Genomic DNA, 19,031 nt, shown 5'->3' on the forward strand with positions numbered 1-19,031 from the left:
GGTGGAGGTCAGGTGGACTGAAGGGAGCCGAACCCCTTCTTAAAGTTATAGGTGGGGGTAGTGGACACCTTTTTTTGTATTAATATTACTGTAATATTGGTCAGGCAATGCACTTTGCAGCCATTGTGTGATTTGCTGTGTGTGTTTAGTGTGCCCCTGTACCTTTAAGAAGGGGCGGGCTCCCTTCAGTCCACCTGACCTCCACCTATCCATCAGAATGCATGTGCTTCCATTGTGAAGTCACTCATAAGTTAGTGATAGGACCACAGCTACCAGAGCGAGGCACTGTCGCTTACGCATGTATTTGCAAATGTGTGCAGACTAAACCTCTGTTTTAACGTATACTGTTAGATAGATTGATGCGGTTGTCAGCGGGCTGGCTGGTGAGTAAGCTTGGATCTTTCCTTGGATTTATCCTTGGCCTTGTTTATATCATATGTTGCCTTCCAATGCTACTTGCTGCCATGGCCATTTATAGGTGGGGGTAGTGGACACCTTTTTTTGTATTAATATTTCTGTCTTCTTATAGCCTAGGCCTACTTTATGTAGAGCAACAATTCTTTTTTTTTCAGATCATCATAGAGTTCTTTGCAATGACGTGCCATGTTGAAGTTCCAGTGACCAGTATGAGAGAGTGAGAGCGATAACACCAAATTTAACACATCTGCTCCCCATTCACACCTGAGAACTTGTAACACTAACAAGTCACATGACACCGGGGAGGGGAAAAATTGCTAACTAGGCCCAATTTGGACAATTTCACTTAGGGATGTACTCACTTTTGTTGCCAGCAGTTTAGACATTAATGGCTGTGTGTTGAGTTATTTTGAGGGGACAGCAAATTTACACTGTTATACAAGCTGTCATTTCTTCAGTGTTGTCACATGAAAAGATATAATAAAATATTTACAAAAATGCGAGGGTTGTACTTTTGTGAGATGCTGTATATACACACACTATATTACCAAAAGTATTGGGATGTCTGCCTTTACACGCACGTGAACTTTAATGGCATCCCAGTCTTAGTCCATTGGGTTCAATATTGAGTTGGCCCACCCTTTGCAGCTATAACAGCTTCAACTCTTCTGGGAAGTCCGTCCACAAGGTTTAGGAGTGTGTCTATGGGGATGTTTGAACATTCTTCTAGGGGCGCATTTGTGAGGCCAAGGCTCTCTCAGAAAGCAAAGATATCATGAAACCTACTTGCTTCTGTCCGTGGGAAACGCCTGGGACAGCATCTCAAAGTATATCTCAACCTGGTTGAGAAACCCTCTACATTGGACTGGATTGCCCCCAAATCGCTGGGGAAGTGGAGCGGAACCAGACATACTTCTTATAGAGGTAATACTCGATGCGGGTGCCTGCACAGAGACTGGAGCAGCAGCAGGGTCGGCCTGCAACACAGGTTGTACCAGGGCGGCCACAGTAGGAGATTCCAGGTGAGCCGTGCGACTCAAGAGTGTTTGTAATGCCATTGCAAACTAATCCATGCGGTGATCCAGTTCATCCAATCTGGAAAAAATATTGCCAACAAGTGGATTTACTGCATCTTCCGAATTCATGGCCTTCACCTACTGTCAGAAACCATGAAATCAGGCCGAGACCAAAGTATAGTTAAATCACACTTGTTTAATAATAAAAGTAAAAGAACAAACGTAGTCAAAACATAGCCAAAGTTCAGTAACCGGAACGGATAGTCAGCCAAGCCAGAAGTCAGGGATCAATGTAGTGGAACAGCAAGCAGGATCTGGAGCCAGATGAGATGGCAGCAAAGCAAGTCTTGAACAGGATCGCAGGAGATGGTTTCTATGATGTTGACCAAGGCGAAGGTAGAGCTCCTCTGGACTGGATGGTCTAAGTAGGCAGGATTGACATGCAGGATATCATCAACAGCTGAGTAACTCTGGAGAGATAGGAGCTGGCAATTATCCGACAGCTGAGCGGCCAGCTCAGAGAAGGAAGGGCCGAGCCCAGCCCTGACAATAATATACAAAATGTCATTAAAACAATCTCATTCACTTAAAATGGATATGGCGAATAGTAAATTTTCCAATTCCTGTTGGTATATTTAAGAAAAAAAAACAAACGCCACTACTCAAAAATACCACCACTGCACCTCAGGACAGACAGTCTATCTGGAAGCTGCCACTTAAAAGAAATCAAAAATGAAAACTGAATTTTAACCACTTATCAATATACAATTAAATAATGACAATAAGTGAAAATAGCGGCGCTGAGTGTATACTCAAGTAGGTGTTGAATCACCCCAAAATGACATGTGACTAAAAAAATACTAAATATAAGTATAAATATAAATATTATATGATGAAAAATTTTTATAATAACAAATTACACCCTGTGACAAGTGAAATGAATTAATATATAATGAAACTAATTAATCAAAAAGACAAAATAATAAATAAAAGTCCATATAATATTGAAAGGAAATCCAAAATCGATGTGAAATTCTCCTATTCCATCCACCACACCAGTGTGTCAGTGATTCCACTCCCCTAAAGAAACGCACTCATCGAATTCCAATTCCTACATTCTCATGTTAGGCTAAAACGCATTTAAACCACATGGATAGGGTTTCAAAGCAAGCATCCAAATTCCAGCCGTGTGTCTCACATAATCTCCCCATGTAAATAAAAAAGGTGTACCAATAGTGTAATACCGTAAAAAAATGTTTTAATGAATACACTTAAAACCTCCAATCTTTGCACTCACATTGTAAAAGTTAAAAATTAGCAAAAGTGATTACAGCAAGATTTCCAGAGCAGCAGATCTTACGGTCATGGCGGACCCAAGGTGTGCAGTCATATGAATGAATCTCACCCCTCCCTTGGTCCTGGATCTTAACTCGCTCGTCCACTTTCTAGTGTACCATGCACCGTCCTGCATCAGTGTTGTTGATTGCCGTACAGCCACGCCCCCCCGACATGTTTCGCCACAAGGACTTACTCATGGGATTGCTGGCTAATGGGAGAGAGGGACGCTTTGTGGTCTAGATGGTGGGAGATTATGGAGAGATCTCTCTCCCATTAGCCAGAAATTACCACAGCTGTGAGAAGGTGCTTTTTGGCGCCAACTCCGCTCCAGACATTGGTTCATTTTGCACACATGATCCGTTCCATTGTATTTTTATACCACCCACCATCACCTGTCTCTTTTGAGCAGATGCTGGATGTAGGCGCAGTGTTAATATTGGAGACTCTGGGGTCCGGTTGTCTATTTTGTGCTGGTGAGTTTTTTGAACCGCCAGGCTAAACCCTGGCGCTGATTCATTTTCTAGCATCATTTGACATGTATGAGCTTTTTTTATGCTGCGGCATCACCTATCCTGCTGTGTCTGATATATTTCATGAATATGTGTAAGTTGTTGACAACTGGATCTCTTACCTACTTTGTGAATATATTTGCAGTTTTATATGTATTATATTTATCATATGTATTTGCTCTAGAAAAATTCCTCTGATGTGCTACCAAAGGGCAATTCCCTGAGGAAGACCAGTTTGGTTGAAATGAATCGGGCCGCTTGGCAAATGCACCATTCATCATATCCATTTTAAGTGGACGAGATTGTTTTTATGTCATTTTGTATATTATGTACACATGAATGTTTGATAAAATTCCCAGACTTTATTGTAGAAGGGATATTTTTAGCCTTTCAAATAAATATTTGCTTTATGCTATTTTTTGTGTCCATACTTACTTTGCTATCCTTTGGGTATCAGAAAACCCTGGTGCTCCTCACCATTTCCCTAGTGGATTGTGTTTTACACCTTTGGGATGAATAAGAAACTATGATGTGCCCCACTGAATCCCCCTTCACTTGAGCCCCAGGGTTCCAATTTTGGGAGGGCATCCATGGACATCCTCCCAGAAACCTGCCTTCCGCATGCCCCCTGAGGTGCGCATCCAGCGCACTCTGTGACTGCTGTGTCCTGTAGGTGATCACAGATCATGGTAAAGGGCCAATCACACCGCCCCCTATACTATGTGGTCAGCTGATCACATGTAAACAGACTTGGACCTAAACCCTATAGAGAATCTGTGGAGTATTGTCAAGAGGAAAATGAGAGACACCAGACCCAACAATGCAGACGAGCTGAAGGCCGCTATCAAAGTAGCCTGGGCTTCTATAACACCTCAGCAGTGCCACAAGCTGATTGCCTCCATGCCACGCCGCATTAATGCAGTAATTCATGCAAAAGGAGCCCCAACTAAGTATTGAGTGCATACTAGAGGAGTGCAAGGTCTCTAACATCCACCAGCTCTGTGATGTCATCATGGAGGAGTGGAAGAGGACTCCAGTGGCAACCTGTGAAGCTTTCGTGAACTCCATGCCCACGAGGGTTAAGGCAGTGCTGGAAAATAATGGTGACCACACAAAATATTGACACTTTGGGCCCAACTTGGACTTCTTCACTTAGGGGTGCCCTCACTTTTGCTGCCAGCGGTTTAGACATTATTGGCTGTATGTTGAGTTATTTTGAGGTGACAGCAAATTTACACTGTTATACAAGCTGTACACTCACTACTTTACATTGTAGCAAAGTGTCATTTCTTCAGTGTTGTCACATGAAAAGATATAATAAAATATTTACAAAAATGTGAGGGGTGTACTCACTTTTGTGATATAATGTATATATATTGTTTTAATCTGTGTTATCTATTACAATTTTAAAGTGATATTAGTAAAATGGTATTATTTTTCACTAAATTGTTATGGTGTCTGGGCATCTCAAAAGTCCATGACCTTTGTTTTTTTCCTTCTGATATTTAAAAAAAAAAACGTTTTTATGCACTGTATATTCTTTCTAGTTTACAGAACTTTTGGCACTGATCTTAAAACAAATACTTGTGATTGCTGATGTACAATTTACTTTAGAACTGTTGTTATGTATGTCATTATATGTTTTTTTATATTTCAATGTTTTTATTATTGAAAGTAAGAAAATACAAACGGTAAAAAATTACACATAAGATAAACATATACATTTCTCAGGTATTCATAGCAATAAGAAAACGTGTACATTAATGATGCTCAGAAGAGCGATCTAAAAAATCATTAACTATAGATCACTTAATACCAAAAAGCCCTCTGGTAGACATAAGATATAAGAATGGTGAACAGTCATCAATGCAAAGGTTGGTAAATACAAACTAGGTCTATGTTGAACCAAAGTAGCATCAAAACGTATAACAACATGTGCTGTGGGGAATGCATTGGGTCGTAGGAATAGAAGGTAGGGAAGGGACATTGGATAGGAGATTATAGGGATGTTACAGCCTTATTCCAAAGAAAGAAGTTTGTTTGAAAACTATGCACATTTAAAAAAATAAAAAAACAAAAAAAAATCCCATGTACATAAGTATTCACAGCCTTTGCTCAATATTTGTTGAAGCACCTTTGGCACCAATTACAGCCCCTCATGTCTTTTTGAGTATGATGCTACAAGTTTGGCACACCTAATTTTGGGCAGTTTCTCCCATTCTTTTTTGCAGGACCTCTCAAGCACCTTCAGGTTGGATGGGAAGTGTCGGTGCACAGCCATTCTCAGATCTCTCCAGAGATGTTCAATCGGGTTCAAGTCTGGGCTCTGGCCAGGCCACTCAAGGACATTCACAGATTTGTCCCATAGCCACTCCTTTGTTATCTTGGCTGTGTGCTAAGGGTCGTTGTCCTGTTGGAAGATGAACCTTCACCCCAATCTGAGGTGCAGAGCGCTCTGGAGCAGGTTTTCATCAATGATGTCTCTGTCTTGCTGCATTCATCTTTCCTTCGATCCTGACTAGTCTCCCAGTTCCTGCCGCTGAAAAACATCCCCACCTCATGATACTGCCACCACCATGCTTCACTGTAGGGATGGTATTGGCCAGATGATGAGCGGTGCCTGGTTTTCTCCAGACATTATGCTTTCCATTCAGTCCAAAGAGTTCAATCTTTGTTTCATCAGACCAAAGAATTTTGTTTCTCATGGAGAGTCCTTCAGGTGTCTTTTGGCAAACTCCAGATGGGCTGTCATGTGCTTTTTACTGAGGAGTGGCTTCCATCTGGCCACTCTACCATACAGGCCTGAGTGGTGGAGTGCTGCAGAGATGGTTGTTCTTCTGGAAGGTTCTCCACAGAGAAAAGCAGGAGCTCTGTCAGAGTAACCATCGGGTTCCTTGTCACCTCCCTGATGAAGGCCCTTCTACCCTGATCGCTCAGTTTGGCCGGGGGGCCCGCTCTAGGAAGAGTCCTGGTGGTTCCAAACTTCTTCCATTTATGGATGATGTTGGCCACTGTGCTCATTGGGACCTTCGATGCTGCAAAAATATTTCTGTACCCTTCCCCAGATCTGTGTCTCGATACAATCCTGTCTAAGAAGTCTACAGACAATTCCTTAGATTTCATGGCTTGGTTTGTGCTGTGACATGCACTGTGAACTGTGGGACCTTATATAGAGAGGTATGTGCCTTTCCAAATCATGTCCAATCAACTGAATTTACCATAGGTGAACTCCAATCAAGTTGTAAAAACATCTCAAGGATGATCAGTGGAAACAGGCTGCACCTGAGCTCAATTTTGAGTGTCATGGCAAAGGCTGTAAATACTTTTTAGAACTAGATGTGTACCTCAAAATGGGATTTTAAGGGCAATGCAGAAATTGGCAGTGTTGAATTATAGTTAAAAAGAAGTTTATTGATACAAAAACGAATAGGATATACATGAACATACACATTGATCTAGTTAAGAATAATTATAAAAACATCAGATATATGGAAACATATGATGCATCCTACTGCTAGTTACAAGTACCACCCCCGATAGGTGTGATGGCGTCCTGATAGCAGATTTCCAACGCGTTTCAATTTATTGTAAGGATAAAGTCTTCCTCAGGGAGGGACTGCATCACATTCTAAAATTTTAAGTAACAGCATGATTATTGGTATATACTTAAATATTTGTTTGTTACCTATATCTACAGAAATCGCATTACAACAGAAAAGTATTATATGCGACTTACATTTGCGACTACAGAAATCGCATTACAACAGAAAAGTATTATATGCGACTTACATTTGCATTTAACTGTGAAAAATCGCTTTCCCAGTGCTGGCAGGGGTCCTAACACGTGATTGTCAATGCTGCTCAAATATCCTCTACGGGATGGCCTGGTATATTGTGAAGAAACCAGTATTTGGCAGTCGTGATAATTAAACAACTGAAAAACATGAAGGTATAAGGGAAATGCTAAGAAATTGAACATCAAAAAGGTCAAAGAATGGAAATAATGGTGATTCGTAGGGGAAATAAGGTTCCCCAGGGCCATCATAGAGTAAAAGAGATCAAATACCTTAAATTGATTGTGTCAGGTGTATTGTTCCAAGTGGCAGGGAGCTCTGGTCCTGGAGTACCTCTCTGTAACAAAGCCAGTTGTGGAATGCTGCCTGTGGCCATCCCTGGCGTCCTAATATATGGGGTGTGGGCGTGGCTAAGTGATGGGCGTAGCCCTATTCTAGGTAGAGTCTCACATTCATTGGTGGTGCAGTGGAGGGGGTGCGACTTCAATTGGCTGCTGTCACTGTTTAGAGGAAGCACCTTTGTACAATGTATTGAGGGGAAGCGTCCAGAAGCTTCCCTGTTGTCTAGGTAGCAGACGCTTGGACCTCCTCCAAAAAAAAAAAAAAAAAAAAAAAATTCCTTTTCTCCTCCCCGTGACGTGAAGCCTATTGCTTACACGTAGCCCATGTAGTATGGGCTCGGGGTGAGGCGGGGAGAGAGGTGCGTCTGGTTGCCGGGGCAATGTGCATATGACGTTGGGGTCACATGGCCCCGACGTCAGTTCCTAAAAGAGGGAGGGGCGCCGTGTAACTCCACAGCGCTATTGAGCAGTCTTATCCATGTTAAACCGGGCATCGGGGCATAGTAGCCCCGCTGTCTGAAAAAAAAAAAAAAAAAGTATCAGACTATGCACAGCGGTGTATGGGGTACTGTTCTATGCTAATGTCATAGATGTCACCAAGATATACAGTGACAAGTATGACAAAAAGTAGCAGGTCTATACTCCCTCATTAGAGATGGAAAAAGGAAGGAAGAAAAATTGTATAAAAGAATTGCAAAGAATTGATTGAAATGGGGATAGTACTGATGAAATATGAAATATATATAATAAGAGAATGTGAAGGGAGATTTTTATTCTTAAATATGCCCAAACCTCTTTATGATGATTGTACTGTCATTGAGCGAATGGCAGAACATCAAAATTAGGGCTTATAACCACCGACACAGTAGGAAATCCCGGGGCATCAAAATAAGATCTGACGCCTTCGGGGTATTCGGGCCATGATGTTGCGTCATGGCCCCCCCCTGTGCCGGGTAGGGATAGTGGGCAGAATGGCAACGGTATCATTGGCCCTTTGTTTCAGCACTGAGAGGCGGATTCATATGGCACAGTCGCATGAAAAAAATGCATCTGCAGAAATAACAGCAATTAACATAATATTGTATAAAAAATAGTTACACAAAAGAGATTACAGTAATTACAGTAAATAAGTTTAGTTAGAAAAACTCTCCTATATAGTTTCTGACTGGGTAGGGTGTAGAGTCTTAGCAGTTTAAGACATATGATCATCAATGGGGAGATAATGGGCCTATGGTGTTGTGGAGGGAGCCCTCTGTTTCTCCGCAAGGGGTACTGGAATAGAACTCCAGTTCTAGAAAAGCAGAGGTGCAAGAGAACAAAGAAGGTGAGATAAAAATTATGTTAATCCGTTTTCCCCGAGCTGAAGCCCTCCAAGAAGGGTCTGAAACTTTCGGTTTCATTTAGGCCTGGGGGGGTAGTGGCCCTAAGGTACCTTATCCAGCGCATTTCACGCTGGAGGAGGACCTTGTTCCAGTCTCCCCCCCTGAGTGGCAAATGAATCCTATCAAGGACTGTGAAGTTCACCGAGGGTAATCGGTAATTGTGATATCTGGCAACATGCCTTCCCAAAGGCAGATACAAGTTGCCGATTTGCATACTTTGCATATGTTTGTCGACACGTTTTCTAAATTCCTGTCTTGTTTTGCCCACGTAGAAGGCACCACACTGGCACTGCATGAGGTATACCACACCCTGCGTCTTGCAATTGGCAAAATGACGCAGGGAAAAACTTTCCCCATTAGGCAGTGCCAGTGTGGTCCTCCTACCGATGACTGGACATTGGGCACAGGAACCACATGGGTATGTACCCCATGTTTTACAGGGGTCCTTTCTTGCCGTGCCCTTGTATTCACTTTGGATGAGTGAATTTCCTATTGAGCCAGGTTTTCTATAGGTGATTTGGGGTTTAGGACCAATTAGTCCTTTCAGGATTGGATCATCTGTATGGATGGACCAATATTTGGAGATAATTTTATTAATTTTAAAATGCTCATTAGAAAATCTCACAATAATCCTTGTAGTGTCGTCTTCTTTGGTTGGTTTCTTTGAGAAGATTAAATCCCTTCTATTGGTTTGCTTAACTCGGTTGAACGCTTTTTTTAAAAGAGGATTTGGAGTAGCCTCTGTTCATGAGCCTAATGGTAAGTTTGTCCGCTTCGTGTTGAAAGTCTTCGTTGTTACTGCAGTTTCTTTTAAGGCGGAGAAACTGGCTATAGGGAATGGATCTTTTCAGAGGTTCCGGGTGAAAGCTGTTTGCATGCAACAGGGTGTTGCCAGCAGTCTCCTTTCTGTAAAGTTTACTTGATAGTCCACCCTCAGAGTTTTTAAAGATGGTAATGTCCAGGAAATTTACTTCATGGGTATCCGAGGTCATAGTGAAAAACAGGTTAAAAGCATTGTTGTTCATCAGCTTTAGACAGTCCCTCAATAATTCAGGGGGGCCGTCCCAGATGATGAAGAGATCGTCTATGTACCTCTGCCACATACATATGTGGCGAGTGTACACAGATGCTGCCTCCCCCTGTAGGAACACCCTCTCCCACTCCCCCAGGTACAGGTTGGCATAGGAGGGTGCGCAGCACGTCCCCATAGCCACTCCCTGCACCTGGAGGTAGTGGGAGCCCTTGAAAAGGAAGGTGTTGTGTCTGAGGATGTAGTCCAGCATAGTTAGAATGAATGCATTGAATTTCCAGTCTGTTGTTGCTCTTTGTTGTAGGACACGTTCAATTGCAGCTATGCCTAAGTGGTGTGGGATACTATTATACAGCGATTCCACATCCACTGTAACAAGTAGAGCTGAACTGGGAATGGATATTCCATCGAGGATTTGCAATAGATGTATGGTATCCCTTGTATACGATGGAAGTTCCATTACATGGGGTCTCAGGTATTGATCTATTATTTGGCTGATCCCCTCTGTGATGGAACCATTCCCGGAAATGATAGGTCTCCCTGGTGGGTCATTTAGTTTTTTATGCACTTTGGGTAGTGCATAAAAAGTGGGTTGACGTGGATGTCTAGTGCGTATAAAATCCCACGTGTCTTTATCTATTACCCCTTCATTGACAGATTCATCCACCAGGGAGAAGAATTCCTGGTTGAATTTGTCTACTGTGGAGGGAGAAATCTTTTTATAGCATTTGGTATCATTCAATATGTTAAAACACATTTTTTCGTATTTGGCATTGTCCATAAGGACGATGTTCCCTCCCTTGTCCGATGCTTTGATTGTAATTTCTGTGTTGTTTTTAAGGGAGTTTAATGCCTTTTGTTGTTCCCGATTTAGGTTGCTTTTTTTGTTGTATTTTTCCATCTTGTTGATTTCTTTAGTGATCTGTCCTACAAATAGAGCTATGGCTGGATTCTGATTCAGTGGTGGAAATCTGTGTGATTTCCTTTTGTATTTTTTGGTGGTTTGAACTCTGCTGGATTCCTCATATTCTTCATAAAAAACTAAATGACCCACCAGGGAGACCTATCATTTCCGGGAATGGTTCCATCACAGAGGGGATCAGCCAAATAATAGATCAATACCTGAGACCCCATGTAATGGAACTTCCATCGTATACAAGGGATACCATACATCTATTGCAAATCCTCGATGGAATATCCATTCCCAGTTCAGCTCTACTTGTTACAGTGGATGTGGAATCGCTGTATAATAGTATCCCACACCACTTAGGCATAGCTGCAATTGAACGTGTCCTACAACAAAGAGCAACAACAGACTGGAAATTCAATGCATTCATTCTAACTATGCTGGACTACATCCTCAGACACAACACCTTCCTTTTCAAGGGCTCCCACTACCTCCAGGTGCAGGGAGTGGCTATGGGGACGTGCTGCGCACCCTCCTATGCCAACCTGTACCTGGGGGAGTGGGAGAGGGAGTTCCTACAGGGGGAGGCAGCATCTGTGTACACTCGCCACATATGTATGTGGCAGAGGTACATAGACGATCTCTTCATCATCTGGGACGGCCCCCCTGAATTATTTAGGGACTGTCTAAAGCTGATGAACAACAATGCTTTTAACCTGTTTTTCACTATGACCTCGGATACCCATGAAGTAAATTTCCTGGACATTACCATCTTTAAAAACTCTGAGGGTGGACTATCAAGTAAACTTTACAGAAAGGAGACTGCTGGCAACACCCTGTTGCATGCAAACAGCTTTCACCTGGAACCTCTGAAAAGATCCATTCCCTATAGCCAGTTTCTCCGCCTTAAAAGAAACTGCAGTAACAACGAAGACTTTCAACACGAAGCGGACAAACTTACCATTAGGCTCATGAACAGAGGCTACTCCAAATCCTCTTTAAAAAAAGCGTTCAACCGAGTTAAGCAAACCAATAGAAGGGATTTAATCTTCTCAAAGAAACCAACCAAAGAAGACGACACTACAAGGATTATTGTGAGATTTTCTAATGAGCATTTTAAAATTAATAAAATTATCTCCAAATATTGGTCCATCCTTACAGATGATCCAATCCTGAAAGGACTAATTGGTCCTAAACCCCAAATCACCTATAGAAAACCTGGCTCAATAGGAAATTCACTCATCCAAAGTGAATACAAGGGCACGGCAAGAAAGGACCCCTGTAAAACATGGGGTACATACCCATGTGGTTCCTGTGCCCAATGTCCAGTCATCGGTAGGAGGACCACACTGGCACTGCCTAATGGGGAAAGTTTTTCCCTGCGTCATTTTGCCAATTGCAAGACGCAGGGTGTGGTATACCTCATGCAGTGCCAGTGTGGTGCCTTCTACGTGGGCAAAACAAGACAGGAATTTAGAAAACGTGTCGACAAACATATGCAAAGTATGCAAATCGGCAACTTGTATCTGCCTTTGGGAAGGCATGTTGCCAGATATCACAATTACCGATTACCCTCGGTGAACTTCACAGTCCTTGATAGGATTCATTTGCCACTCAGGGGGGGAGACTGGAACAAGGTCCTCCTCCAGCGTGAAATGCGCTGGATAAGGTACCTTAGGGCCACTACCCCCCCAGGCCTAAATGAAACCGAAAGTTTCAGACCCTTCTTGGAGGGCTTCAGCTCGGGGAAAACGGATTAACATAATTTTTATCTCACCTTCTTTGTTCTCTTGCACCTCTGCTTTTCTAGAACTGGAGTTCTATTCCAGTACCCCTTGCGGAGAAACAGAGGGCTCCCTCCACAACACCATAGGCCCATTATCTCCCCATTGATGATCATATGTCTTAAACTGCTAAGACTCTACACCCTACCCAGTCAGAAACTATATAGGAGAGTTTTTCTAACTAAACTTATTTACTGTAATTACTGTAATCTCTTTTGTGTAACTATTTTTTATACAGTATTATGTTAATTGCTGTTATTTCTGCAGATGCATTTTTTTCATGCGACTGTGCCATATGAATCCGCCTCTCAGTGCTGAAACAAAGGGCCAATGATACCGTTGCCATTCTGCCCACTATCCCTACCCGGCACAGGGGGGGGCCATGACGCAACATCATGGCCCGAATACCCCGAAGGCGTCAGATCTTATTTTGATGCCCCGGGATTTCCTACTGTGTCGGTGGTTATAAGCCCTAATTTTGATGTTCTGCCATTCGCTCAATGACAGTACAATCATCATAAAGAGGTTTGGGCATATTTAACCACTTGAGCCCCGGACCATTATGCTGCCTAAGGACCAGAGGTCTTTTTCCAATTTGACACTGCGTCGCTTTAACTGCTAATTGCGCGGTCATGCAATGCTGTACCCAAACGAAATTTGCGTCCTTTTCTTCCCACAAATAGAGCTTTCTTTTGATGGTATTTGATCACCTCTGCGGTTTTTATTTTTTGCGCTATAAACGGAAAAAGACCGAAAATTTTGAAAAAAAATGATATTTTCTACTTTTTGTTATAAAAAAAATCCAATAAACTAAATTTTAGTCATACATTTAGGCCAAAATGTATTCGGCCACATGTCTTTGGTAAAAAAAATGTCAATAAGCGTATATTTATTGGTTTGCGCAAAAGTTATAGCGTCTACAAACTAGGGTACATTTTCTGGAATTTACACAGCTTTTAGTTTATGACTGCCTATGTCATTTCTTGAGGTGCTAAAATGGCAGGGCAGTACAAAACCCCCACAAATGACCCCATTTTGGAAAGTAGACACCCCAAGGAAATTGCTGAGAGGCATGTTGAACCCATTGAATATTATTTTTTTTTGTCCCAAGTGATTGAAAAATGACAAAAAAAAAAAAAATATTTACAAAAAGTTGTCACTAAATGATATATTGCTCACACAGGCCATGGGCCTATGTGGAATTGCACCCCAAAATACATTCAGCTGCTTCTCCTGAGTATGGGGATACCACATGTGTGGGACTTTTTGGGAGCCTAGCCGCGTACGGGGCCCCGAAAACCAATCACCGCCTTCAGGATTTCTAAGGGTGTAAATTTTTGCTTTCACTCTTCACTGCCTATCACAGTTTCGGAGGCCATGGAATGCCCAGGTGGCACAAAACCCCCCAAAATGACCCCATTTTGGAAAGTAGACACCCCAAGCTATTTGCTGAGAGGCATATTGAGTCCATGGAATATTTTATATTTTGACACAAGTTGCGGGAAAGTGACACTTTTTTTTTTTTTTTTTTTTTCATAAAGTTGTCACTAAATGATATATTGCTCACACAGGCCATGGGCATATGTGGAATTGCACCCCAAAATACATTTAGCTGCTTCTCCTGAGTATGGGGATACCACATGTGTGGGACTTTTTGGGAGCCTAGCCGCGTACGGGACCCCGAAAACCAATCACTGCCTTCAGGATTTCTAAGGGTGAAAATTTTTGATTTCACTCTTTACTGCCTATCACAGTTTCGGAGGCCATGGAATGCCCAGGTGGCATAAAACCCCCCCAAATGACCCCATTTTGGAAAGTAGACACCCCAAGCTATTTGCTGAGAGGCATGGTGAGTATTTTGCAGCTCTCATTTGTTTTTGAAAATGAAGAAAGACAAGAAAAAACATTTTTTTTTTCTTTTTTCAATTTTCAAAACTTTGTGACAAAAAGTGAGGTCTGCAAAATACTCACTATACCTCTCAGCAAATAGCTTGGGGTGTCTACTTTCCAAAATGGGGTCATTTGGGGGGGTTTTGTGCCACCTGGGCATTCCATGGCCTCCGAAACTGTGATAGGCAGTGAAGAGTGAAATCAAAAATTCACGCCCTTAGAAAGCCTGAAGGCGGTGCTTGGTTTTCGGGGTCCCGTACGCGGATAGGCTCCCAAAAAGTCTCACACATGTGGTATCCCCGTACTCAGGAGAAGCAGCAGAATGTATTTTGGGGTGTAATTTCACATATTCCCATGGCATGTTTGAGCAATATATCATTTAGTGACAACTTTGTGCAAAAAAAAAAAAAAAAAAAAAAAAAAATTTGTCTCTTTCCCGCAACTTGTGTCGCAATATAAAATATTCCATGGACTCGACATGCCTCTCAGCAAATAGCTTGGGGTGTCTACTTTCCAAAATGGGGTCATTTGGGGGGGTTTTGAACTGTCCTGGCATTTTATGCACAACATTTAGAAGCTTATGTCACACATCACCCACTCTTCTAACCACTTGAAGACAAAGCCCTTTCTGACACTTATTGTTTACATGAAAAAGTTTTTTTTTTTTGCAAAAAAATTACTTTGAACCCCCAAACATTATATATTTTTTTAAAGCAAATGCCCTACAGATTAAAATGGTGGGTGTTTCATTTTTTTTTTTCACACAGTAATTGCGCAGCGATTTTTCAAACGCATTTTTTGGGGAAAAAACACACTTTTTTAAATTTTAATGCACTAAAACACACTATATTGCCCAAATGTTTGATGAAATAAAAAAGATGATCTTAGGCCGAGTACATGGATACCAAACATGACATGCTTTAAAATTGCGCACAAACGTGCAGTGGCAACAAAATAAATACATGTTTAAAAGCCTTCAAAAGCCTTTACAGGTTACCACTTTAGATTTACAGAGGAGGTCTACTGGAAAAATTACTGCACTCGATCTGGCCTTTGCGGTGATACCTCACATGCATGGTGCAATTGCTGTTAACATATGACGCCAGACCACCGCTTGCGTTCGCCTTAGCGCGAGAGCAGGGGGCGACAGGGGTGCTTTTTTTTTTTTTTTTTTTTTTCTTTATTATTTTTTTGCTTTTTTAATCTTACTTTTAAACTGTTCCTTTCATATTTTTTTTTTTAATCATTTTTATTGTTATCTCGGGGAATGTAAATATCCCCTATGATAGCAATAGGTAGTGACAGGTACTCTTTTTTGAAAAAATTGTGGTCTATTAGACCCTAGATCTCTCCTCTGCCCTCAAAGCATCTGACCACACCAAGATCGGTGTGATAAAATGCTTCCCCAATTTCCCAATGGCGCTATTTACATCCGGCGAAATCTAAGTCATGAAATACTCGTAGCTTCCGGTTTCTTAGGCCATAGAGATGTTTGGAGCCACTCTGGTCTCTGATCAGCTCTATGGTCAGCTGGCTGAATCACCGGCTGCATTCTCAGGTTCCCTGTTGAGACAGGAGAGCCAGAGAAAAACACGGAAGACGGTGGGGGTGGGGGGGGCATTCCCTCCCACGGCTTGTAAAGGCAGTCTAGAGGCTAATTAGCCGCTAGGATTGCTTTTACATGAAAGCCGACCGCTGGCTGAAAAGAATGATACCAAGATGATACCTAAACCTGCAAGCATCATTCTGGTATAACCACTCAAAGTCGTGAATGGCGTACCTGAAGACAAAAAAATGGTTAACAATGGTTAACAATAAAGCACAGTAAACAGTAAAGTATAAATAATTACACACCTGAAAAACAAACATGATAAAACATAATAACAATAACAATAACAATAAAACATTGCAGAATAGAATACAGTAAAAAAGAGCAGAACAATAGAGAGAGAGAATAGAGAGAGAGAGAACAATAAAACGACAACTATTTTTTTTTTATTTCATATTTTTTTTTTTTTTTACACTTTTTTTGTAACTAACTTTTATAACGGTAACCGGTTCCAGGTTCGGGTCTCTCAAAATGCGATGGCATCTTGGGAGACCCTGTGAAAGTGTGCCTAGTCTGTGCAATGCTGTACCCTACGCTAATACTCAACTAGTGTATGGTAGCGTTCAAAACATTCACCAATGCAAAGACCAGGATTGTCAGGACAGGAGGGACAATAATAGCGGGTGTCACGCCTATATCCGTGCTTGCTGCAGACACAACATCTTTTTTGGGGGGTTCGCTGGGTAGGGGTACTCGGGAGGACATAAAGAAAATGCCTCTCATGCAGCCGACTGCATTTGGTTGGGGATGTGAATGGGGGAAGTACGGGCGCTGCAGAAGCGGTGGGTTCCCAATTAGGATTGGCGAATGCAGCAGGAAGGGCACTATGGGCACGACGGGCCTGTGTTTGTCTTTTTGGTGGCAGCGGGACACTACTTGTGCTTGCCACCTCACCAGCTTGAACTGCACTTATGGGACTCGCCACGTCACCACGTGTTACTGCAGTGCTGGTTTGACTATGACCGGGGTGTACTAGGCCGCTGGCGCTTGCCAGTTCCCCAAAACGCTACCAAAAAACTGTTAGCGATCGCAGGGATCAGGCCTGACTCTGCGAGCGCTGCAGTTATGCGTTTAGTGTTTTGTAAGTGACAGTGATCAATCGATACTGCACTTGGGTGGGCTGGGCTGGGCCGGGCGGAGGGGCAAAACGCAGGTGCTAGCAGGTATCTGGGCTGATCCCGCTAACACTGCGTTTTTGGGAACCCTAAACTGCTGGTGACGCTAGTATAGATCTGATCGGATCAGATATTGATGCGATCAGATACTATACCACTAAGGGAGGTGTACGGTGCGTGCGTGGGTGTTAGCGGTACTGGCGCTAACCTGACGCTGCCTGGGGCTGGTGCTTGCCAGTTCACCAAAACGCTACAAAAAAAACTGTTAGCGATCGCAGGGATCAGGCCTGACTCTGCGAACGCTGCAGTTATGCGTTTAGTGTTCTGTAAGTGACAGTGATCGATCGATACTGCACTTGGGTGCGCTGGGCTGGGCCGGGCGGAGGGGCAAAACGCAGGTGCTAGCAGGTATCTGGGCTGATCCCGCTAACACTGCGTTTTTGGGAACCCTAAACTGCTGGTGACGCTAGTATAGATCTGATCGGATCAGATATTGATCCGTTCAGATACTATACCACTAAGGGAGGTGTACGGTGCGTGCGTGGGTATTAGCGGTACTGGCGCTAACCTGACGCTGCCTGGGGCTGGTGCTTGCCAGTTCACCAAAATGCTACCAAAAAAACTGTTAGCAATCGCAGGGATCAGGCCTGACTCTGCGAACGCTGCAGTTATGCGTTTAGTGCCTTGTAAGTGACAGTGATCGATCGATACTGCACTTGGGTGGGCTGGGCGGAGGGGCAAAACGCAGGTGCTAGCAGGTATCTGGGCTGATCCCGCTAACACTGCGTTTTTGGGAACCCTAAACTGCTGGGGACGCTAGTATAGATCTGATCGGATCAGATATTGATGCGATCAGATACTATACCACTAAGGGAGGCGTATGCTGTGTGCGTGGGTGTTAGCGGTACTGGCGCTAATCTGACGCTGCCTGGGGCGACGCATATCACCGCCGGGCGATCGGGGGGCTAAACCTTTATTCGGTAATAAACGGCGGGTGCCCTGACACTATAAAAAATAAACAAACTAACCAGCGTCACCCGTAACGGTTATACAGTGATCAGTGGTGAAAGGGTTAACTAGGGGGCAATCAAGGGGTTAAAACATTTATTAGGTAGTATATGGGGGTCCCTGACGCTATAAAACGCTGACGGCGAACCTAAATATTTACCTCACTAACTAGCGTCACCAGCGACACTAATACAGCGATCACAAAAATGATCGCTTAGCGACACTGGTGACAGGGGGTGATCAAGGGGTTAAAACTTTATTAGGGGGGGTTAGGGGGGTACCCTAGACCTACAGGGGGGTAACAGTAACTGTGCTAACACAGTAACTGTCACAAACTGACACAGCAGTAATCAGAAAAAAAAAAACTGCTGGTGTCAGTTTGTGACAGGGGGGGGTGATTGGGGGGGGATCGGGGGGCGATCGGGGGGGGGATCGGGGTGTAATGTGTGCCTGGCATGTTCTACTGTGTGTGTGTGTGTTGGTGCACTCACTCACATGTCGTCTCTCCTCGGGCCGGAACGGAAACTACCGACCCGAGGGGAGATTACATCACTTCCTTTGCTGCTGTTTAGCATACAGCAGCAAAGGAGTGTTCCCATTGGCCGGCGGCGATCGCGAGGGGGGGGCCACGAACGGATGGCCTCCCCCTCGTCTCTGATCGCCGGGGGACAGAACGGGACCGCCTCGGGCGGCGGGGGGGGTCCGATCGGACCCCCCACCCGCGGAAGGCAAATCACGTACCCTGTACGTGATTTTGCCTGTCCGTGCCGCCTTGCCGACGTACATCGGCGTGATGCGGTCGTCAAGTGGCTAGGAATAAAAATCTCCCTTCACATTCTCTTATTATATATATTTCATATTTCATCAGTACTATCCCCATTTCAATCAATT

Source organism: Aquarana catesbeiana, linkage group LG12, assembly GCF_042186555.1.
Source record: "Aquarana catesbeiana isolate 2022-GZ linkage group LG12, ASM4218655v1, whole genome shotgun sequence".
Lineage (NCBI taxonomy): Eukaryota > Metazoa > Chordata > Amphibia > Anura > Ranidae > Aquarana > Aquarana catesbeiana.